This window comes from Ranitomeya variabilis, chromosome 1 (assembly GCF_051348905.1).
Source record: "Ranitomeya variabilis isolate aRanVar5 chromosome 1, aRanVar5.hap1, whole genome shotgun sequence".
In the NCBI taxonomy this organism is placed as follows: Eukaryota; Metazoa; Chordata; class Amphibia; order Anura; family Dendrobatidae; genus Ranitomeya; species Ranitomeya variabilis.
Genome location: NC_135232.1, coordinates 161,124,901 through 161,151,122, shown reverse-complemented (window position 1 = coordinate 161,151,122; position 26,222 = coordinate 161,124,901).

Genomic DNA, 26,222 nt, shown 5'->3' with positions numbered 1-26,222 from the left:
AGCACGCCACAAACAGAGTCGGCTGAGGTATGCAAAAGCACATTTGGAGAAGCCAATTTCTTTTTGGAAGAAGGTCCTGTGGACTGATGAAACCAAGATTGAGTTGTTTGGCCATACAAAAAGGCATTATGCATGGCGGCAAAAAAACACAGCATTCAAAGAAAAACACTTGCTACCCACAGTAAAATTTGGTGGAGGTTCCATCATGCTTTGGGGCTGTGTGGCCAATGCCGGCATCGGGAATCTTGTTAAACTTGAGGGACGCATGGATTCCTCTCAGTGTCAGCAGATTCTTGACAATAATGTTCATGAATCAGTGACAAAGTTGAAGTTACGCAGGGGATGGATCTTTCAGCAAGACAATGATCCAAAACATCGCTCCAAATCTACTCAGGCATTCATGCAGAGGAACAATTACACTGTTCTGGAATGGCCATCCCAGTCCCCAGACCTGAATATCACTGAACATCTGTGGGATCATTTGAAGAGGGCTGTCCATGCTCGGCGACCATCAAGCTTAAGTGAACTGGAATTGTTTTGTAAAGAGGAATGGTCAAAAATACCTTCATCCAGGATCCAGGAACTCATTAAAAGCTACAGGAAGCGACTAGAGGCTGTTATTTTTGCAAAAGGAGGATCTACTAAGTATTAGTGTCACTTTTCTGGTGAGGTGCCCATACTTATGCACCTGTCAAATTTTGTTTGAATGAGAATGCAGATTGCACATTTTCTGTTAGTACAATAAACCTCATTTCAAGGCAGAAACATTACTGTGTCCAACAGTTATTAGATATATGAAACTGAAATAGCTGTTGCAAAAAAAACAATTTTTATAAAACATTAAGCTTAAGATTAATAGGGGTGCCCAAACTTTTTCATATAACTGTAGTTTAGATTTGATGTCTTTTTGAAAATCTTCAAATTCTTGATTAGTCACCGGAGATTTGAGTGACATAAGGTCTTTATCCAAATCAGCTTTAATAATAGATAATTCCTCATTCTCATATTTAATTATGAGTAGCATTAGATGTTTAGAACAGGTGGATAATATTGTATTGCATTCTTTTACAAAATCATCACTATACACCGTAGTGGGAATTTTCTTTATCCGTAAGCTTCTTGGGATGATATCTTGTGCTAGATAATTTTCAAGGGTGGTTTGATCCCACCAAATACGAGTTTCATTCAAAGATGACTTTTCTATGGTGAGCATAGTGTTTAGTGTGTCAGGAGAAGTATCTGTGCTTTTATTCACTGATTGGAAGACCTGTGCCGCACATTCCCTTCTCGAGGGATCAATGTGCAACTCCATGAGTTAGGGTTAAGTGTTGTGAATTCCGCTCTTGGGCTCCCTCCGGTGGTTGTAAGTAGCACTTTTGTGAATTCCGCTCTTGGGCTCCCTCCTGTGGTTTTGAGTGGTATAGCTGCTTCTTGGATTTAGCATCAGCAGCTGCGTCCATTGATCTTCTTTCTGCTCGGCTATATTAGTCTGGCTTTATCCCTCAATCAATGCCAGTTGCCAATTGTTCCTGCCTGGAGGCACGGCTCTTGGATTTCCCTGACACTCTGACTCGTTCAGCAAAGATAAGTCCTTGCTTGTCCTTTTGCAGTCCACTTGTTGTGGACTTATTGTTCAGCACATTCTATGTTTTGCTCATTTGTCCAGCTTATCAGTATGGATCTATTTAGCTATGCTGGAAGCTCTGGGCTGCAGATTTTGCCCTCCACACCTTTAGTCAGGTGTGGAGATTTTTGCATATCTCTGCGGTGGACTTTTTCTAATTTTTATTACTGACCGCACAGTGTTTCTTTCCTTACTGTCTAGCTAGAATTGGCCTCCTTTGCTAAAATCTTGTTTCATACTACGTATGTCATTTCCTTCTCCTCTCACAGCCAATATTTGTGGGGGGCTGTCCTATCCTTTGGGAATTTTCTCTGAGGCAAGATAGCTTTCCGTTTTCTACCTTTAGGGGTAGCTAGTTCTCCGGCTGTGACGAGATGTCCAGGGAGTGACACGAACATTCCACGGCTACTGCTAGTGTTGTGTTAAGATCAGGAACTGCGGTCTGTATAGTTACCACCTGCCCAGAGCTAGTCGCATGTCGCTCCTAAATTACCAGTCCAATAACATTTAAGACCACCTGGGTAAGTGAAAAGATTGAAGATTGTGCAAAAAATAAATAATATTAAAATATATATGAGGCGTTCCTTCTTGGTATTGAAATTGGTAGAAAAAATCAAAAATTAAAATATAAATATTAAATATTCACATGTTCCTGATCAAAGAAGCAGCTTGAGACCACATCATTCATGAATATCAGTCAATTGAAAACAGGGAGAGCACGAAAAGGCTGATCAGGACAAACGTGCAAAAAAGATAAGTATTTCAGCTCACCCGTTGAAGACAAGATCAGTGTGGTCAAGGAGAAGTCAGAGCACGGAAATAGCGTCACTGCCCAGGCTCTGAAAACTTGATGCGAAAACAGGGAAATCCGTCTCCATAATTAAAATAGAAAAAGAGATTGTTTTCCGCAACTTGAATCTTTTGAGAGATGATCAAACTATGGACTCAATCCTTAAAAACGGTGTTAAAATAGTTTACAGGAGGGCCCCTACATTGGGTAATTTTCTTTCCCCCAGTTTTTTGGATTCCAATAAACCGAAAACCTCTTCAAATTGGCTGTCAACCACAGGTTTCTTCAAATGTGGGTCATACCCTTGCAAAACCTGCCTTCACACCAAAAAAACTGCAATTTTTTCTTGTTCAAAAAATCAAAAGAATTTTTTTATAAAAAGTTTTTTAACTTGTAATTCCAACCATGTAGTTTATATTATAGAATGTATTGGGTGCAAATTATTCTACGTGGGTTCTACAATAAGAAAACTTAAAGATAAGTTTCGAGAACACCTTTATGACATTGTACAACTAACAATTCTTCATATCTCCAATGCATCCAATCGTTTTATAAAAACTCATAACAGACAAACCACTTTTTTAAGAGTTTTTGCTATAGAACAAGCATATAAAGATATACATGGTGGAGACAGGGAAAAGAGACTGCGGGATAGGGAAGCCTTTTGGATTTATTGTTTAAACACCAGGGCACCCTCAGGGTTAAATCTTTGAAGGGAAATCATGCTACATTATTAATGATCTTGTTGTCATTTTTTTGTCTCTCCTCTGTTCTTTGCAGGGTTATTCCATTTGTATGTTTCTTATTTTGTTTGTGTTTTTGTTACTCAATCCACTCATTTTTGTCGTTTTTGTTTGGATAAGTTATTGTTCACATGATTATTGTTAATTTTATTGACCTGTTAGGAACAGTTTTATAGGAGGTGTGGATTCCCCAATGTTGTACTGAGGACTAAGAACACAGAGGGTGTTCGAAACGCGTTTAATGGGTCATGGCTGTTCTTTCTTAACAATCTGATGGTCATCTATAAGCAGCTGTTCAATTTTAATATGTTTAAATATTTTTTTTCTATTTTAATTCCGGAGCTGGATTTCTCTGTTTTCTTATCAAGCTTATAGCTTGGGCAGATGTCCCCAGTACCGGGGTGAAGCGGTGGCTGGGGCAGATCCCAGAAGCAGTGAGCTTGGAGCAGGAGAGTGCTGGATCATCACTGAGCACCATACTGAAGGGCTGATTACTCGCCAGGAGGCGACTAGCTTCGGAGATGGAAATTCTTTTGTCTGGGGTGAAACAGACTGAGGAATGCCTAACCATAGCAGAGATGAACTGGAAGGACACTGAGGAACCATGTGTCATTGTCCAACCCTGGTATGTGTTGTGTGACTGGAAGGAAGGTACAGAGAAAGAAGAGGAGATGTATTATGCAAATTCTGTTTTAATTGCTGTGAAGAATATGGATGTGCTGCGTAAAGCTTACAGTAAAGTTGTTTATTTAAAAGTTGAAAAGGACTGTGTCTCAATCTTTATTACACCGACTGATGGGAACCCAAAACAGAGGTGACCCTAATGGCGCAGAGAATGGAGCCACAGTTACACAAAGTAATGGACAATGTTTTCATGTGTTGGAAGATCAGGGCACTGATATACCAGAATGTTCGGCCATGACTACTGCCCTGGTCCAGCCCCTTACAGTATGATTAGACAAAATGTTTCATTCGCTTTTAAGAGGACCGGCAAAGTAAAGACCCTGAGTAGTTCATCTGCAGTCAAAGTTGCGCAGGGCAAAAGCATTGATCCTGGTTTACTGTTCCAACGTTTTCTTGTACTCTAATACAGGACAACTAGGGCCATAGGAGGTGATGAGGTATGTGCTTAGTGCATTCCCACAATCACTGTTTGAGGACTTGAGAAAGGCCAATAAATCCCAATTAGCCCATGCCATTGATGAGCATTGTAACAATCAAACATCAACTGATTCAGTTATGTGTACGGAAAGATATGTTATTGATGGATGATACTTGATATGCTACTTGATATGCAAGCTGATGTGGAAAAAGGGAGATACATATCATTAAATAGCTAGAGTATATGTAGACTTTACAATTAAACACTATGGGATGGCAACTGTTGTGTTCAATCGGTATGACACGGGTCCTTCAATAAAGGATAATGCACATAAGAGAAGGCAATGAAAAATCAATCTTTCAATAGTCACTTCACCAGTGATACTGAATTTGAAGGGAAGCAGTAAGAATTCCTTTCAGTCAGACATACTAAAAAACACATACGGTAATCAAACTAATCATTGAAAAAATCGTGATGAGAGGCTGTATAGTTTTTCAAGCTGAATGTGAAGCTGACGTAGACAATGCAAAGGCCTCAGTTAACAGTGCACAAGAATGTTCCACCATGCTCATTGGAAATTATGCTGACCTGTTAATTCTTCTCCTATATTACGCTGAAGCTAACCACTGTAATTTCAATCGGATCATCAGCCAAAAGACACCCTAAAAATGTATCACATCAATAATTTGAAGTCTGTTCTCAGAAGTGAGTTATGTACACAGTTGTTATTTACTGATTTTTGCATTCACGGGATGTGATTCCACCGCTCATACTTATGGTGTTGGTAAAAAATTACAATAGTATTTGAAAAACTTTTAAAAGGTAATTATGTACTTTATTCTTGTGCAAATGAATTCACTTTAGGTAAGAATTGTGATGATATTGTAAGTCTTCGCAGTCAAGGATGCTTGTTATTTTCGGTTGCAAAAGTACAAGTTATTTGGCAACCTTGCATTAGCAGGCACTTGTGAAGAACGTGGTCACAGCCAAATCATTTATTCATCAAGAATATTTTCCTCCAATAGAGTATTCCAACAAATTCCATTGTCTAAGAGTTTACTACCTTACCATGACATGCATGGGTATGGCAAGAGAGATGAATCCTTTGGATTGGGGTGGAAACTCGATGGCAATGAGCTTGTACCAGTATTGTGTGATATAAATATTGCACCAGACACTCTACTGAAAATTATAAATTGTAGTTGTAAAACTGGTTGCAATGGTAACTGTTGTAGCTGCATATCAAATGGACTTCCATGAAGTTCTGCTTATGGATCATGCCAAGATACACTTTCTGACAACCAGGAGTCAGATACAGTTGAGGACAGTGTTGAGGATAGTGAAGTTTTGACTCATATCCTCACCAGGGTTGAGCGAAACGGATCGGACAAATTCAAAAATCGCCGACTTTCGGCAAAGTCGGGTTTCAGGATACCCGACCCGATCCTAGTGTGGGATCGGCCATGACATCGCCGATCTGCGCGCAAAGTCGCGTTTCATATGACGCTTTCAGCGCCATTTTTCAGCCAATGAAGGAGGACGCAGAGTGTGGGCAGCATGATGACATAGGTCTCGGTCCCCACCATCTTAGAGAAGGGCATGACAGTGATTGGCTTGCTTTCTGCAGCATCACAGGGGCTATAAAGGGGCATGCACGCCGACCGCCATCTTACTTCTGCCGATCTTAGCATAGGGAGAGGTTGCTGCAGCTTCATCAGAAGAAGGGATATAGTTAGGGAGGGAAGATTAACCCCCAAACTGCTTGTGCTGTAGCGATTTCCACTGTCCAACACCACCTTTTTTTTGCAGGGACAGTGGAGGCTATATTTTTGTGCATCTGCTCTGTAGCTTATTAGGCTGCCTTAAAAGGCTCCCTGATAGCTGCATTGCTGTTTGCACGCTGCTGTGCAAACCAACTGCATTTTTAAAAGCAAAAATCCTGTTGCTCCTTTCTGCACAGTTATCTTGTTTATTTGTCCACACTTTTGTGTGCAGCAGTCCTTTTTATTGCTGCCATACTTGTCCTGAGATCATTGTAGGGAGATTGAAATTGTACTACAGTCCTTGTATTTTTTCATATATCTTCCAGCCACTTTCTGCCACTTACATTGTGTTGCTTTATACACTGGGCCTGAGTTTTGGTTCAGTCTCCAAAAAAAGTGAGATTCAATTTCTTACAAAGTGGATATACTTCAGTCCTGTTAGTTTGTCCTATATCAGTCAGCCACTTTCTGCCACTTACATTGTGTTGTTTTATACACTGGGCCTGAGTTTTGGTTCAGTCTCCAAAAAAAAAAGTGAGATTCAAATTCTCACAAAGTGGATATACTTCAGTCCTGTTAGTTTGTGGTATATCAGCCAGCCACTTTCTACCACTTACATTGTATTGTTTTATGCACAGGGCCTAAGTTTTGGTTCAGTCTCCCACAAAAAAAAGGGAGATTTAAATTCTCAACAAGTTTATATACACCTTCTACCTTGCTTTACAGTACCATATAACGGTTGTTATTTTGGATAGATTTGCCAAAAAATGAGGAAGTCTGATGGAAGAGCCCATGGGTGGTGGTTGCCAGCTGGTACTAATGGTGGTGGTGCATCTGGTGGTAGTGGCAAAAGCACAATAGCACCTAAGGCTGGAGGTGTTGAGCCAGCGTCATCGTCTGGCTACACAAGGCCTCGAAGGCTCCCTTATCTGGGAGTAGGAAAACAGCTTTTAAAGCTGGAGCAGCAGGAAAAAGTTTTGGCTTTCCTTGCTGACTCAGCCTCTGGCACTGGCACAGGGTCCCTCATAGTACAATGAAATGTCTCTGACGGTGGTGTCGCACAACCAACGTGAGACACACCATCATAATATGAGGGGCCCTGTGCCAGTACCGCCGCCCACGAGAGTGTTCCCCCCAGCTCGAACAGTGCTCTACCACTTGCAATACTTACCTCTCCCTGCTCCAACACTGTGTAGTCTGTGCTGTTAAATCCTTCAATGTCACTGCCAATACAAATTTGTTGAAATGATAGATGATAGTTAAAATATACAGGGGCCCTGGCCTCCATTTAGACCAGTTAATACTTTGCGCCTACTACCATTGTCTGCTACTCAGCAGAGGAGCCCACCCCTGTACCTACCTATGCCACCTGTTTATTTATGAACAATTTTTTGGCAGACATTTAGCCCACTTTATTATTTTGGCCTACTAACTGTGTCTGCCACTCATTACAGTTTTCCTCCACTGAACAAAGCAATGCCGCCTGTTTAGTCCTGTTACCACATTTGAACTGCATTTAGCCCACTTTATTATTTGGGCCTACTAACTGTGTCTGCCACTCATTACAGTTTTCCTCCACTGAACAAAGCAATGCCGCCTGTTTAGTCCTGTTACCACATTTGAACTGCATTTAGCCTACTTTATTATTTGGGCCTACTAACTGTGTCTGCCACTCATTACAGTTTTCCTCCACTGAACAAAGCAATGCCGCCTGTTTAGTCCTGTTACCACATTTGAACTGCATTTAGCCTACTTTATTATTTGGGCCTACTAACTGTGTTTCCTCCTCATCCTGCCCATTGCCCAGCCACTGCTAGATGAGTCTGCTGGTACATTGACCCAGAACACTACATTCCCCTTGCCCTCTACACAGCCAGAATCTGACCGTGCTGAAAGTAAGGTTCCCCTTCCCGCATACTATACCACCTTACACAGGGACAAAGAGGAAGGTGCAGATGAAAGTGCAGGTTCCTTCACCAGTTGGGGGGGCATACTCGTTGGTGACGTCACTGTGTCACAAGTGTCTCTGCCAGTGGGAGGCGCCACCCGCCGTCAAACACACCACCGTACTATGAGGGGCCCTGTGCCAGTGACGTTGCCAACGAGTATGCCCCCACCTGATGAAGGAACCTGCACTTTCATCTGCACCTTCCTACGAACGAGTGGGCCCCCCTGCTTGCTCAGGATCACAGCACTTGCAAAGTTGAAATACTTACCTCTCACTGCTCCACCGCCGTGACGTATTCCACGTTTCCTGGGCCCACGAAAATCTTGAGCCAGCCCTACCCCCCCACAACTTTAGCCAAATGACCCCCAGTTTTCAATGCCTAACTATTATTATAAAGTAAATTAAGATTGACAAGCTTAAGTAATAAGAATTGATGTTTTTGGCATTAAAATGGGCAATGTAGGTGTTTTCCTGTCCTCCACTCACTGCCGACTTTGATTCCCCATTGACTTGCATTGGGTTTCGTGTTTCAGTCGGCCCCCGACTTTTCGCAATAATCGGCCGATTTCACCCGACCCGACTTTTGACAAAGTGCGAAAAAAGTAAAAGTCGCTCAACTCTAATCCTCACATTACTGCACAATTTCATAACCTAATTAAAATAGGTATTTTGTATTAAAAATAGTCCTGTTTACAATATAGTTAAAATCTGTTGTGATAATAAAAGAATACCTCAAAATGCTGTGTACATATGTATACCTAATAACTGGTATTGTACCTATATTATTCACCGCTGGTCACCATTTTGTTCCCCCAGGCAAAATATGTTGGGTTAGATGAATTAATTGACCATAAAAACCATAAGTTTGATGAATAAATAATTGCTGTACTCTTAGAAATAAGAAAGTTAAAAGACTTGGTCTGATTTTCAAAGTATTCAACGGCCATCTTGAAAATAACCCATTTCTGGTTAGGAGATTTTGGTAGAATTTTTATGTTGAGCTGTACACTTGATAATGACAAAAACCATTCACAGTCCTTTTGTTGTAAAGGTCTAATGTTATATTCATCCAATTAATAGTGTATAGGGGTTTTAGTCAAAGGCCTCATTCATACAGCTGTATTTTCAGGCAAGCTTCCTGACCTTGCAATGATCTAGTATCAAGTCTAATTAAAGATCACAACATCTACATGAACACATCTCCAGAACTACCATCAATATACAAATACTTTTCCAGAACCATCATCAGTACATGACTACATTATCAGAACCACAGTCAGTACATGACTACATTGCTTTCATTACATGACTAGATCATCGTAATAATCATCTGAACATAATTACATCACCATGACCACCATTAGAATATCAGAACAACATCAGAACCATCATCAGCATATGAATACAGCACAATCAGTATATGAATGTAACACCAGAACTGCAATAAATAAATAACTCCATCACCATCAGTACATGACTACATCATTAGAACTATCATTAACACATGGCCACATGAGTGGCTACAGATGTGGTCTAACACCTGATTACTGTCTGTCTGCGGCCACTGCTTCATGTAAGGAAAAGTGGGACTATTGAGTGGCCAAAGACAGGAATAAACCCTTTGTAAATATTTGTGCTCTTTAATTGGCATTTTGAGGGTGACAGAATTCTTTTACATATCATAGTTCTCAGCAACACATTGTCCTGTGTACACATGTGCTGCCAAGAACAATGCTATTCTTTGCACACAAAATGATCACGTTAAAGGGGTTGTCCGGTGCACGCATTGTACGCTGCGGGTGTTCACTGATTTCTGAGTCAGGACTGGAGGGTATACATGAAATATACATATTCCAGGCCAGTGGGAGCAGCCTCACTCTCCATACACCTGTATGGATCGAGGCCATACCCACTGGGTGGGAGTATATATAACTCAAACATACCCTCTGGTCCCAACTCAAAACCAGGCAAATCCACAGTGAGTGCGCTTTGGTGATTCATAAGTCTGCAGTCACACAGAGTGACTGCAGACTTATCGGTTTGGGCCATACAACCCCTTTTAAGATTGTGCACCTGAAAATCTAAATAAGTTATTAAATGCCAGCAGATCAGCTTTATATAGCAGATTGGTGGTCGTTTTAGGCTGCAATTAACTAAGGTAAAATAGATGCACCCTTACACTATGTGCACAATTATTGGACAAGTATTTTCACCATATCTTAACTTTTATGCATATTTTCCAACTTGAGTTTGCTAAAATATTTAAGAGTAATCAAAGATGCATGAAAAGTTTTTTTGCAAATAGTTAACAGGGTCGCAAAAACAGTGTTGACAAAATTAGGTTGATATGTTTTGCAATTTTCAAACTTTTTTATGTCCTTAACCCCTTTCTGACATTAGACGTACTATCCTGTCGAGGTGGGGTGGGCCCATATGCCCACCGACGGGATAGTACGTCCGGATCCAAAATGGCCACGGAGCTGCATCCGGGTCCTGCAGGGAGGTGGCTTACCAGCGCCGGGAAGCCTCCAGGAGTGCACGTCAGATCGCTGATCTGACACAGTGCACAGCAAAAATATTCAGATGTGTAAAAAAAAAAAAATTCTAAAAAAAAATATATATATTGTTCCCATAAATACATTTCTTTATCTAAATAACAAAAAACAATAAAAGTACACATATTTAGTATAGCCGCGTCCATAACGAACCGACCTATAAAACTGTCCCACTAGTTAACCCCTTCAGTGAACACCGTTAAAAAAAAAATGAGGCAAAAAACAACGCTTTTATTATCATACCGCTGAACAAAAAGTGGAATAACACGCGATCAAAAAGAGGATATAAATAACCATGGTACCACTGAAAACGTCATCTTGTCCCGCAAAAAGCGAGCCATCATACAGCATCATCAGCGAAAAAATAAAAAAGTTATAGTCCTCAGAACAAAGCGATGCAAAAATAATTATTTTTTCTATAAAATAGTTTTTATCGTATAAAAGCGCCAAAACATAAAAAAATATATATAGATATGAGGTATCGCTATAATCGTACTGACCTGAAGAATAAAACTGCTTTATCCATTTTACCAAACGCCGAACAGTATAAATGCCCCCCACCAAAAGAAATTCATGAATAGCTGGTTTTTGGTCATTTTGCCTCACAAAAATCGAAATAAAAAGCGATCAAAAAACGTCACGTGCTCGAAAATGTTACCAATAAAAACGTCAACTCGTCCCGCAAAAAACAAGACCTCAAATGACTCTGTGGACCAAAATATGGAAAAATTATAGCTCTCAAAATGTGGTAATGCAAAAAATATTTTTTGCAATAAAAAGCGTCTTTTAGTGTGTGACGGCTGCCAGTCATAAAAATCCACTAAAAACCCCACTAAAAAAGTAAATCAAACCCCCCTTCATCACCCTCTTAGTTAGGGAAAAATAATAAAATTTAAAAAATGTATTTATTTCCATTTTCCTATTAGGGTTAGGGCTAGGGTTAGGGTTAGGATTATGGTTAGGTCTAGGGTTAGGGCTAGGGTTAGGGCTAGGGTTAGGGTTAGGGCTAGGGTTAGGGCTATGGTTAGGGCTAGGGTTAGGTTTAGGGTTGTGGCTAGGGTTAGCATTGGGGCTAGGGTTAGGGTTTGGATTACATTTATGGTTGGGATTAGGGTTAGGGGTGAGTCAGGGTTAGGGGTGTGGTTAGGGTTGGGATTAGGGTTAGGGGTGTGTTGGGGTTAGGGGCGTGGTTGGGGTTAGGGGTGTGTTTGGGATTAGGGTTAGGGGTGTGTTTGGGTTAGGGTTTCAGTTAGAATTGGAGGTTTCCACTGTATAGGTACATCAGGGGCTCTCTAAACGCAACATGGTGTCCCATCTCAATTCCAGTCAATTTTGCATTGAAAAGTCAAACGGCGCTCCTTCCCTTCCGAGCTCTGCCATGCACCCAAACAGTGGTTTACCCCCACATATGGGGTATTAGTGTACTCAGGACAAATTGCCCAACAACAACCTTTGGGGTCCAATTTCTTCTCTTACCCTTGGAAAAATAAAAAATTGGGGGCAAAAAGATCATTTTTGTGAAAAAATATGATTTTTTATTTTAATGGCTCTGCATTATAAACTTCTGTGAAGCACTTGGTGGGTCAAAGTGCTCACCACACATTTAGATAAGTTCCTTAGGGGGTCTAGTTTCCAAAATGGTGTCACTTGTGGGGGGTTTCAATGTTTAGGCACATCAGGGGCTTTCCAAACCAAAATGGCGTCCCATCTCAATTCCAGTCAATTTTGCATTGAAAAAGACAAATGGCGCTCCTTCCCTTCCACGCTCTGCCATGCGCCCAAACAGTGGTTTACCCCCACATATGGGGTATCGGCGTACTCAGGAAAAATTGTACAACAACTTTTGTGGTCCAATTTTTCCTGTTACCCTTGGTAAAATAAAACAAATTGGAGCTGAATTAAATTTTTTGTGAAAAAAAGTGTTCATTTTTTTTAAACATTCCAAAAATTCCTGTGAAACACCTGAAGGGTTAATAAACTTCTTGAATGTGGTTTTGAGCACCTTGAGGGGTGCCGTTTTTAGAATGGTGTCACACCTGGTTATTTTCTATCATATAGACCCCTCAAAATGACTTCAAATGTGATGTGGTCCCTAAAAAAAAAGGTGTTGTAAAAATGAGAAATTGCTGGTCAATTTTTAACCCTTATAACTCCCTAACAAAAAAAAATTGTTGGCTCCTAAATTGTGCTGATGTAAAGTAGACATGTGGGAAATGTTATTTATTAAGTATTTTGTGTGACATATCTTTGTGATTTAAGGGCATAAAAATTCAAATTTGAAAAATTGCAAAATTTTCTAAATTTTCGCCAAATTTTTATTTTTTTCACAAATAAATGCAGGTAATATCAAAGAAATTTTACCACTATCATGAAGTACGGTATGTCTCGAGAAAACAGTGTCAGAATCAACAGGATCCGTTGAAGTGTTCCAGAGTTATAACCTCATAAAGAGACAGTGGTCAGAATTGTAAAAATTGGCCTGGTCATTAACGTGCAAACCACCCTTAGGGGTAGAGAGGTTAAACCAGTTAGTCATGCTGTACAAAATATGACGCACATGCTCTCGTGACAGAGGTAACGATGACTCGCTATGCTTGTAGCGAGGATCCAGCAGGGTGGCCATTAAGTAATTAGCACTTCTAACAATCCAGGTAACTTGGTGGTCATTGCGCGGGTACAGCAGCATGAATTGGCTCATGTGGGCCAAGCTGCCCAGAGGCAATGAAAAATTTTCCTTGGTGGCAAGTGTATTGTCTAGGTCCTCTGTATCATCTGTTTCATCTGTATCCCCTCAGCCATGCTCCAGTGATGTCAATGAGCTGCTTTGAGTGCCACCCTACTGTGAACACGGTTGTTCCTCATCCTCCTCCTCATCATGCTTCAAAGCTGTCCTCTGGCTTGAGAGTTGTGTACCAGGCCACTGTCTTTCAGGAACCCATCCTCCAAGCCATGTGTGCAAAACTTGCCTGATAAGGGTGTAAATGGTCACTTTTCCTCCTCCTCTTCCTCCTGTGCAACCACCACATGCATCATTGCCTGAAGCTTTTCTTCTAGGAGGCATAGAAGTAAGTTAGTAACACTGATGATGGTGTCCTTGTTTGTGGAGTATTCAAATCAGTGCAACACACCACAGACTCCATTCATGAAGTGGTGTTGTTCAGCAGAGTGCGGCAACTAAAACTCCAGTATCACCTGTTTCTGCACGAACACTCTCTCCAGCATATGCAAGGTGGAGTTCCACCTTGTGGGTACGGCACAAATGAGGCAGTGAGTGGGAAGGCAGAAGTGAAGCTGCAGCGCAGACAGGCAAGCAGCAGCAGGATGAGAACATCGAAAGCCCACACAGATGGCTCACACTTTGAGCAGTAACTCTGATATATCTGTGTAATTTTTAATGAAGCTCTGCAAAAAACAAATTCAGCACATGTGCCAATCAAGGGCTATGCGTCAAACCAGCTGGGCCAACAGCTGCTATGAAATTTCACCCATTATCATACACCACCCAGCCAGGCTTGACATTCAGAGGCCCGGCCCCTAACCACTCATTTGACTGTTCTTTGATCCCAATGCAGAGCTCCTGCACGGTGTGGGTTTTTTCCCACTAGCAGATGAGTGTCAGAACAGCCTGCTGTCGTTTTTTCCTGGCTGTGCTGAAGTTGGTGGTGCAGGTGTTATGCTGACAGGATGAGGAGACATTGGAGGAAGAAGGGTAGGATGAGGAGGAAAGATGGACAGAGAAGCATCAAAAAAACATCCAGCAATCCTCAGTGGTGGTAGGACATGCACCAAAACGCTTTCTGCCTCAGGCCCATCTACCACAACATTTACCTTGTGGGCAGTTAGAGAGATATAATGTCCCTGTTCGGATTTGGTCAGCGAATCTGAATTTGCCATATTTTGGCCATATTCGAACCCTACTCGTGCCAAATGTATGTTTGTTGATCGGTTCCAAACCTATTTGGTAATTTCTACTCCCATTGACTGGCTGTGTTCGACAAATATTGCAAATCAATATTCGATGCCGATCGTATTCGGAACTGAATCCGAACAAATTCCCTCAACTCTAGTCCCTGCTGTAGTTACTGATCCATGCATCAGTGATTATGTGGACCTTTACACTGATGGCATTGCGCAGAGCACACCTAATTTTGTTTGCAACATGTTCGCGCAGGCAGGGATGGCCAGCCTGGAAATCTAGTGGTGGCTGGGAACCACATGTTGTGTTTCCTATGCTCCAAACATTTTGTTAGCTCTTTTGAAATCACTTGTAAGGGTACATGTACAATATAGGATCCAGTGTTGGCGGGATGTACAGCTGAATGCTTCAATAGGATGGGGTGGAGATGCTTGGTGACACTGCTGTTGGTGGCACACAGAGCACCGCGAGAACAAAGAGGAAGAGAGGTGAAAATTGGATTTTTTTTTATCGGGCGCATTATACTGTACTGGCTGCCTAATGGGGGTGCATTATACTGTACTGGCTGCCTATGGGGATGCATTATACTATGCAGACTGCCTAATGGGGGTGCATTATATTGTATTGGCTGCCTAATGGGGTGCGTTATACTATACAGACTGCCTAATGGGGGTGCATTATTCTATACTGGCTGCCTAATGGGGGTGCATTATTCCATACTGGCTGCCTAATGGGGGTGCATTATACTTTTTAGACTGCCTAATGGGGTGCATTATACTGTACTGGCTGCTTAGGGGGTGCATTATACTGTACTGGCTGCCTAATGGGGGTGCATTATATAGTACTAGCTGCCTAATGGGGGTGCATTGTACTATACAGGCTGCCTAATAGGGGTGCATTATACTATACAGGCTGTCTAATGGGGTGCATTATACTATGCAGGCTATCTATGGGGGTGCATTATACTATGCAGACTGCCTAATTGGGGCGCATTATACTATACAGGCTGCCAAATGGGGTTGCATTGTACTATTCAGACTGCCTAATGGGGGTGCATTATACTGTACTGACTGCCTAATGGGGGTGCATTATGCTATACAGGCTGCTAATAGGGGTGCATTATATTGTACTGGCTGCCTAATGGGGTGCATTATACTATACAGACTGCCTAATGGGGGTGCATTATACAGTACTGGCTGCCTTTGCGGGTGCATTATACTGTACTGGCTGCCTATGGGAGTTCATTATACTATGCAGGCTGCCTAATGGGGGTGCATTATACTGTACTGGCTGCCTATGGTGGTGCATTATACTATGCAGGCTGCCTATGGGGGTGCATTATATTATACTGGCTGCCTATGGGGTGCACTATACTGGCTGCCTAATAGGGGTGCATTATACTGTACTGGCTGCCTAATTGGAGTGCATTATACTATGCTGCCTGCCTATGGGGGTGCATTATACTGTACTGGCTGCCTATGGGGGTGCATTATACTGTACAGGCCTATGGGGAGTGCATTATACTATGCAGACCTATAGGGAGTGCATTTTACTATACAGGCCTAGGGGAGTGCATTATACTATACAGGCCTATGGGGAGTGCATTATACTATACAGGCCTATGGGGAGTGCATTATACTATACAGGCCTATGGGGAGTGCATTATACTATACAGGCCTTTGGGGAGTGCATTATACTATACAGTCCTATGAGAAGTGCATTATACTATACAGGTCTATGGGGAGTGCATTATACTACACAGGCCTGTGGGGGGAGCATTATACTATACAGGCATATGGGGAGTGCATTATACTATACAGACCTATGGGGAGCACATTATACTATACAGGCCTATGGGGAATGCATTATACTATACATGCCTATTGGGAGTACATTATACTATGTAGGCCTATGGGGAATGTATTATACTATATTGAGGACTATCTGGCACATTATACTATATGGGGGCTATCTAAGGGGTCATCATACAGTGTGGGGATTACAATCAAGGGGCCGTCACACAGTGTTGGGGCCATCAAGCAGTTTGGGGGGGCTACTAAGGGGTCAGTAAACTGTGTGGGGGGTACATTATAGTGAGGTGGCATCATGTTATGTATAAGAGACCATTGTGCTGTGTATAGGGGAGCTGTACAGGGGGGAGACTCGGGACATTATTCAATGTTAAGTGGGCACTTTTTGTTATAGGGGAACTCAGGTTACTGTGGCTATCAAAGGGGCACACAGTTCATTATTACTTTCTAGGGAGCAAAATGTGGGCACTAGGGTTGAGTGACTTTTATTTTTATAGGATCGGGTTGGGTTTCACGAAACCCGACTTTCTCAAAAGTCGGGTCGAGTGAAATCGGCCGATCCTATAAAAAAGTCGGGGTCGGCTGAAACACGAAACCCAATGCAGTGCAATGGGATACTATTGTTCCCAGGGTCTGAAGGAGAGGAAACTCTCCTTCAGGCCCTGGGATCCATATTTAAGTGTAAAATAAAGAATAAAAATAAAAAATATTGATACACTCACCTCTCCGACGCAGCCCGATGTAACCGGCAGCTTCGGTACCTCAGAATGAGCGCTTGAAACACCTTAGATGACGTCGCGGCTTGTGATTGGTCGCGTGGCGGTCACGTGACCGCCACGCGACCAATCACAGGCCGCGACGTCATCTAAGGTCTTTCAAGCGCTCATTCTGAGGTACCGAAGCTGCCGGTTACATCGGGCTGCGTCGGAGAGGTGAGTATATCAATATTTTTTATTTTTATTCTTTATTTTACACTTAAATTTGGATTCCGATACCGATTCCCGATATCGCAAACATATCGGAACTCGGTATCGGAATTCCGATACCAGATTCAGAAGATTGCCGACCTCATGGCCGACCCCACACAGGGGTCGGGTCGGGTTTCATGAAACCCGACTTTGCCAAAAGTCGGCGACTTCTGAAAATGGCCGACCCGTTTCGCTCAACCCTAGTGGGCACTGTTTTCTAGGGCACTTGCACCCGGCATTACTATATTCTAGAGGGTTGCTTTAGAATTTAGAGGGCACAGAGAACCACACAGCAGGTGCAGTAATAGGGACACATACGGCAGCAGCAGTGGGTACCAGTAGGATGAGGAGTTTGTGCAGGTTGGGAATAGATGGTGACGTGCTGAAAATGTGGGAAGTGAAATGTGTCTTTGTTGTATTCTTTGCAGACGAGTTGTAGCTGGAAGAAGTTGCCATGTCAGTCTGGGCCAGATGGAAAAGACTGAAAAAGTGAACGATTTAACTGTACTTTGATCTGTTATATGTTTCGCAGGGCTGGTATCTACCACTGACCATATGGCTGTAATATCAATGTTGCTCTTTGTATAGAGATTATTTTCAGCAACATCACGGTCATCTTCTCCTCCACTATTAGGGTGTGTCACCCAGTTGTAATTAAGGTTACCTGGTTAGGGGCCCACTTAGAAGCCTAGTCCCCCCTGAAGTAAAACCCTAGCTACGCCTCTGGTCAGCACAATTATAACGATACCAGATTTACATAACCTTTTTATAACTTACTACTTTTACACATTAAAACCTATATTCTACAAAAATGAATTTGGTTTTTCATCTCCATATTCAGAAATCTATAACTTTTTTATTTTTCTTTTGCCGAATGAGCCATATTAGGGCTTGTTTTTTGTAGGACAGTTTGACGTTTTCAATAATACGATTTTGTTTTACATATGACTTTTTAATCATTTTTTATTCATTTTTTTGTCTGTCATTTTGATGAAAAGCAACATTTTTGGCGTGATTTTTTTTTATCGCACAGAATACATAACAGCTTTATAGATCTGCTGGATACTGTGATGCCATTTATGTGTACAGATTTTTTGTTGCTGTTGTTTTAACACAAATACTGCGTTTTTAATGGCGAAAGGTCTCTTCGTGATTTTTGTGTGCTTTTTTTAACTTTTATTTTTACATTTTTTATTTTACTACTTTTCAGATTGTGGGACATGAATGTGATTGCTGATCTCATGCATTGCAACACTCGAGTACTGAGACTAAGAGCACTTGTGTGTTCGAAACTCGTACAGTTTATACAGGCACTCTCCTGGTATATTCGGTTTTTGTATGTCCTATAGCCTATTTCTATTTTAAATGAATACTATTAAAGTTAAGTGATTTTATCTCTTGGAGCTGGATTCTCTTTTTTCCACATGTGCATCTCTAGGCGTCTGGCAGAGACGCAAATCCGTGCTCAAGATTTCCTGGACTCATAAGGAAATTCATCTAATGGGTGAGCTGATTATATCTTTTTTTCAACACTTGTGTACTGCAGTGCCTGATACCAGTCAGCTTATAGCGGGATCTAACATGCCACCATACCTTGGGGTCATTAGATGACCTTGAGGTAGCATGGCAACCTTTGGGACCATTGGGACCTGTGATTACGATTGCGGGGAGCCAATGGTGTCAAATGGGGTAATTTAACGTCTTTTAACTACTTAGATGACACTTTTGCCATTGACAGTGGAATTTAAGGGGTTATATGGTCTAGCTGAAAAGGGAGCTCCTACTCAATACTGAGCAAAGGGTCTGAATACTTATGATCATGTGATATTTCAGTTTTTCTTTTTTAATAAATATGCAAACATTTCTTCTTTTATGTTTTTTTCATTCAAGATGGGGTGCAGAGTGTACATTAATGAGAAAAAAATGAACTTTTTTGAATTTACCAAATGGCTGTAATGAAACAAAGAGTGAAAAATTTAAAGGGATCTGAATACTTTCCGTACCCAATGTATGTATGTTACTTGTTAAATTCTTGCCTTTCTAAAAATGTAGATCTGAATTTCAAATACATTTTATTTTCCTCTCGAAAAGTTAGCAGAATCATGGTCAATAATCAATGGTCAGAGAAACAAAAAATTGATGTGGTTACTGACTGATCTGAAGTCGCAAAAATGTTGACTGAAAAAGTCAGCGGCAGACTTAGAGCCCCTGCCAGGCATTGTTTAGATTGAACGAAAGTCTGAAATAACATTATCAAAGAAATTACAGTGCTGTGTTATTACGAGTGAAAAGAGTTACAACTGTTTTCTCTCTATTCATTGTTGACTTAGCATTCACAGGCAAGAATAAATGTCAGAGGCAATACACAGCTGTATTGTATGCATCACATAAACATTTCCAATGGAAAATAATAGACTGCAGGGAAGTGTATGGCACTTGCTTTTTAAGGCGGTTTGTGCATTATACTGCACACTTAGGTGAGTTAAACTTGCAAAACCGTAGAGTATATCGAAAAATTAGGGGAACAACTGTTTAAGAACTGTGATATACAAAATAGAAGGTGTTATATCCAATCCAGTGGTATATGGTGCTAATAGGCAGGTCCTTTGTATCATGACTTACAGTGAACTTTAAGTTTATGCTTTATTTTAACTACAATTAACATTTTACTTTGTACTGAATATGAGAGCAGAAATGTGTTCCCTAGGAGTACAAGGACGTCTACGTTTATGGAATCATTGGACGCTATGTCACAACGGATTGAGCCATTAAAGGTCAATGTGGTTGACATCTCATTATGGCTTTTCTGAATTTGTGTGATAAATTTGGCAAAATGGTTCACACAATATATATCAAAAGAATCCTTTTATTTATTGAAAGTTAAAAAAGAAGAGAAAGGCAAATTATAAAACGAGACAGTAGCTATAATAAGGCTTCATAGCCCACTCAATTTACTCGTTATAAACTAAGCTTTTGAAATAATCATAAACTTAACCCCTTCATCACATTGGGTTTTTCCATTTTCAGTTTTCGTTTTTGCTCCCCTTTTTCCCAGAGCCATAACTTTTTAATTTTTTTGTCAATTTGGCCATATGACAGCTTTTTTTTTTGCTGGAAAAGTTGTACTTTTGAACAACACCATTGGTTTTATCATATAGTGTACTGGAAAATGGGGAAAAAAATTCAAAGTGATGTGAAAATGCAAAAAATGTGCCATTCCACAATTGTTTTTTTTTTTTTTTTACCATGTTCACTAACTGATAAAACTGACCTGCCATTATGATTTCTCCAGGTTATTGCGAGTTCATAGAAAACAAAGATGTACTCTATAGGTTCTTTTTTATTTAAGTGGTGAAAAAAAATCTAAAGTTTGTCAAAAAAAAAAAATATGTTGCCATTTTTCGAGACAGGTAGCATGTTCAGTTTTTAGTTATCTATGGCTGGGAAAGGGCTTATTTTTGTGCACCGAGTTGATGTTTTTATTGATACCATTTTGGTGTAGATACTATGTTTTGATTGCCTGTTATTGCATTTTAATGCAACGCTATGGCGACCATAAAAACTTAATTTTGGCGTTTTGATTATTTACTCCATTTACTGGTCTCATTAATTGTTTTTATATATTGATAGATTGGGTGATTCTGAACACGGCAATACCATATATGTGTACTTTTTTATTGTTTTATTTTAAATGGGGCGAATGGGGAGTGATTTAAACATTCATATTTTTTATTTTTAAATATTTTTAAAACTATTTTTTTTATTTGTACTGGCTTCAATAGTCTCCATGTGAATGATGTTTCAGAGTGCAGCCTTCAGAGGATCCTTCAGAGGGCTCCTCTGAAGGAAGCCCTTTGAAACACCCTTATTCACATTATCCACGTGGAGGAATTTTTTTCTGGGAGAGGAAAATTACCTCCATGTTGTTACAGATGGGCAGCATACCAGTGAAAGAACCTTGTTTGCAACCTTTTTCCAGTGTTGTGCCTACTTGCATAACCATACCAGGTTAGCAAGATTCAAGTTGTACTTTTCTCACCAAGTAAGATTCAGTCATTTCCTACACTTACAGTGGGGCAAAAAAGTATTTAGTCATTCAGCAATAGTGCAAGTTCCACCACTTAAAAAGATGAGAGGCGTCTGTAATTTACATCATAGGTAGACCTCAACTATGGGAGACAAACTGAGAAATAAAAATCCAGAAAATCACATTGTCTGTTTTTTTAGCATTTTATTTGCATATTATGGTGGAAGATAAGTATTTGGTCAGAAACAAACAATCAAGATTTCTGGCTCTCACAGACCTGTAACTACTTCTTTAAGAGTCTCCTCTTTCCTCCACTCATTACCTGTAGTAATGGCACCTGTTTAAACTTGTTATCAGTATAAAAAGACACCTGTGCACACCCTCAAACAGTCTGACTCCAAACTCTACTATGGTGAAGACCAAAGAGCTGTCAAAGGACACCAGAAACAAAATTGTAGCCCTGCACCAGGCTGGGAAGACTGAATCTGCAATAGCCAACCAGCTTGGAGTGAAGAAATCAACAGTGGGAGCAATAATTAGAAAATGGAAGACATTCAAGACCACTGATAATCTCCCTCGATCTGGGGCTCCACGCAAAATCCCACTCCGTGGGGTCAGAATGATCACAAGAACGGTGAGCAAAAATCCCAGAACCACACGGGGGGACCTAGTGAATGAACTGCAGAGAGCTGGGACCAATGTAACAAGGCCTACCATAAGTAACGCACTACGCCACCATGGACTCAGATCCTGCAGTGCCAGACGTGTCCCACTGCTTAAGACAGTACATGTCCGGGCCCGTCTGAAGTTTGCTAGAGAGCATTTGGATGATCCAGAGGAGTTTTGGGAGAATGTCCTATGGTCTGATGAACCCAAACTGGAACTGTTTGGTAGAAACACAACTTGTCGTGTTTGGAGGAAAAAGAATACTGAGTTGCATCGATCAAACACCATACCTACTGTAAAGCATTGTGGTGGAAACATCATGCTTTGGGGCTGTTTCTCTGCAAAGGGGCCAGGACGACTGATCCGGGTACATGAAAGAATGAATGGGGCCATGTATCGTGAGATTTTGAGTGCAAACCTCCTTCCATCAGCAAGGGCATTGAAGATGAAACGTGGCTGGAACTTCAACATGACAATGATCCAAAGCACACCGCCAGGGCAATGAAGGAGTGGCTTCGTAAGAAGCATTTCAAGGTCCTGGAGTGGCCTAGCCAGTCTCCAGATCTCAACCCTATAGAAAACCTTTGGAGGGAGTTGAAAGTCCGTGTTGCCAAGCGAAAAGCCAAAAACATCACTGCTCTAGAGGAGATCTGCATGGAGGAATGGGCCAACATACCAACAACAGTGTGTGGCAACCTTGTGAAGACTTACAGAAAACGTTTGACCTCTGTCATTGCCAACAAAGGATATATTACAAAGTATTGAGATGAAATTTTGTTTCTGACCAAATACTTATTTTCCACCATAATATGCAAATAAAATGATAAAAAAACAGACAATGTGATTTTCTGGATTTTTATTTCTCAGTTTGTCTCCCATAGTTGAGGTCTACCTATGATGTAAATTACAGACGCCTCTCATCTTTTTAAGTGGTGGAACTTGCACTATTGCTGACTGACTAAATACTTTTTTGCCCCACTGTACATAGCGATCTCCCTCTCTTTCCCAGGACCACATTGAATAATCTCCATGAGAGACTTAAAGCTGCGATCTTCTGATCACTTGTGCTACACATAGAAGGGCTTCAGTCCTGCTATGTGTAGCTAAAATGCTCATCAGCTATGAGCGCTGGGTGGCACTCATAGCAGTTCGGCAATGAAAGCCACAGGGGTCTACTGCTGACCACAGGTTGTCACGCCAATCCATCAGTGACCCACGGTCATGTGACACAGGTGCCGATGGGTAGGGTTTGTGACGCTCTTCCGACACGATCATGTTAAGTCACACTGTCACAAACTAACAGCGGCTTTTAACATGTTAACAACCACGTGTGGATCCCAATTCCACCCACGGCTGTTAGGAGCACATGTCAGCTGATAAAATCAGCTGACATGTGCAGGAAAAGTTGCGGGGTCATCGCTGGAGCCCATATGAAACAGGGGGAGGCATAAAGGGGTTAAAAAGTAACCGACATTTTCACTTCATAAGTCAATAGTAGATGTGAAAATCAGGAACTTTGCAATATATCAGGTCAGAAAAATCTGCTTGTTTCTCTACCAAAATTGATCAGTCACCATTATTAAAATTCTCAATTCGGAGGTAAAATCTGTATTCAGTGATGACAGACTTTCCCAATACTGATATAGAAGATTACAGCTAGAGATGAGTGAACTTGTTTGGAAAACGTTCGCCTAACTCAAATTCGGCAAGAACATTGCACATTCGAATTAGTGTTCGGATTCCTGAGCTTTTTCCCTAAAAATAGGCAAAAATGAGCTGATTGAGTACACTAAGTGCTCTTTCAGATGTCATTGTTGTCATGTCGGACGCTGTTCAGACCAGATCGTCCGACAGACAGCGGTAATTCCGCTTTTGACCACTATTTACTCATTGGCGTCTGCTAGATTTTGTCTAGCTGTTCCGGGGTTAATTTACCTGATCCTCGGATTGGAAGCTGGGCCATTTCCATGGCCTTTAAATAGTTCTCCTGATCATTGGGCGTCGCCGATTATAGCTTCTGTCTTGTATTGTTATCTCGGTCTGGAGTGGAGAGCTGGTGGTTGGAGATTCGTTGCTGGTGGTGTATTTTCCTTCGTCTTATTTACTCCTTCCTATATTTGTGTTTATTTTGCCCTGCACATTTATAGTGTATTCCTGAGTGTTTGCGGCGTGGTGTATATTTTCCTTTATCCTTGTCTGTGCTTACTGTGAGTATTTAAGTATTACCTCTTCACTGGGTGGTGGGTGAAGGTTTCAGCCTAGGGCTGAGCTCAGGAGTTAGGGTGAGGTTCAAGGCCTGAACATGCACACCATCAGTGTAAACTTCAGGTAGAGGGTCAGTCAGGATTTCCTTAGTCTTAGGGAAATTGCAGGAGCCCGGGTTATTAGCTCTCGCTCACCAAGTCTCTCCCTGACATTATAATCGGCCCAACAACAACAAAGGAAAAAAAAAAAAAAAGGGGGTTTCTTTTTTTTTTTTTTGTTTTGTCATAGCCCGCCAGTTGGAGGCGCTGTCCCAACAGGTCACTTAGTTCAGGGGGGCAGTGCAGCAACAGGGACTAGCAGTGTCCAATGTGCAAGCTGGAGCGACAGGAAGAGTTACTGAGCCTAAATTTCCGTTGCCTGAAAAATTTGCTGGGGAACGCAGTAAATTTGATTATTTTCGTGAAGCTTGCAAACTATATTTCCGTATGCACCCGATATCTTCGGGTAATGAGGCTCAGCGTGTGGGCCTGGTGTTGTCATTGTTAATTGGGGATTTCCAAGCATGAGCGTTTTCTTTGCCATCTGATTCTGCGGCATTTGTCTCTGTGGAGAGTTTTTTTTCTTCTCTTGGGAAAATCTACGATGAACCTGACAGAATGGCTCTGGCAGAATCTAAGATACGCTCTATTCGCCAGGGGGAGCGAGTTGCAGAGGATTACTGTTCTGAATTTCGTCCCTGGGCGATCGATACGCAATGGAATGATGCAGCATTGCGGAGTCAGTTTATACATGGGATTTCTGGAAGGGTTAAAAAGCCCTTCTGATGTACGAGACTCCTACTTCTCTAGATTCCGCTATGAGTCTGGTTGTCCGCATTGATCGCCGTTTGCATCAGGGGGAGCATGAGACACCGCCTATGGGAGAGGGTTTAGGTTCACTTGAGGTTGCTGCAGGTGAGCCCACGGAGCCTATGCAAATCACAGGGGTGTCACATGTCAAGCATCGAGCCCCTGAGCTCAGGAAGCAGGGAGCCTGTTTTTACTGTGGTAAAACTGGTCATTTTATTAACATCTGTCCTCTGCTGCCTAAGAAAAACGCAACGGCGGAAAACTTCTGAGCTCAGAGGGTGTGGAGGAGACCAGTCTGAGCTTATGTATATCCTCCATGGTGGTTTCTCAGTGCATGCTCCCTGCTAAGATTTTTGTTGCTGGCAGTGAGCTGCCAATTACTGTTTTTGTGGATAGTGGTTCAGCCACAAATCTCATTGATGAGGGGTTTGCGCGCACAGCAGGTTTTAGGATTGAAAAACTGTCTCATCCTATCCGCGTGGTCACCATCAATGCTGCTCCTCTCTCTCAGGGGGAGATTACTGAATTTGTGGCTGAGGTGAAACTCCACATTGGAGTTCTACATTCTGAGCGGGTTACATGTAAGGTGCTCAGGAATCTTCCTGCTCAGGTGGTTTTGGGTTTTCCTTGGTTGTCTATGCACAACCCGGTAATTGACTGGAAAACTCAGGACATAATTCGGTGGAGCGAGTTCTGCCAGGAGAATTGCCTGGCCACATGTGTGGCTGCGGTGACTTCAAGCGTTCCGGAGTCACTTCAGGATTTTGTGGATGTGTTCTCTGAGAAGGGTTGTTCAGAGTTGCCGCCACATCGTCCTTATGACTGTTCTATCAGGTTTAAACCAGGGGCCAAATTACCTAAAGCAAGGATGTTTAACATCTCCGGTCCGGAGAGACAAGCGTTAAAAGATTACATTGCGGAAAGCTTGAGCAAAGGGCACATCAGGCCGTCATCCTCACCGGTGGCAGCAGGGTTCTTCTTTGTAAAGAAGAAAGATGGCAGATTACGCCCGTGTTTGGATTTCAGGGAGTTGAACCAGATTACGGTTCGTGATCCATACCCTATGCCTCTGATACCAGATTTGTTCAACCAGGTAGCAGGTGCTAAGTGGTTCACCAAGCTTGACCTCAAGGGGGCGTACAACCTCATAAGAGTCCGTCAAGGTGATGAGTGGAAGATGGCTTTTAATACCCCTGAGGGTCATTTTGAAAATTTGGTGATGCCGTTTGGGTTGACTAACGCACCTGCAGTGTTCC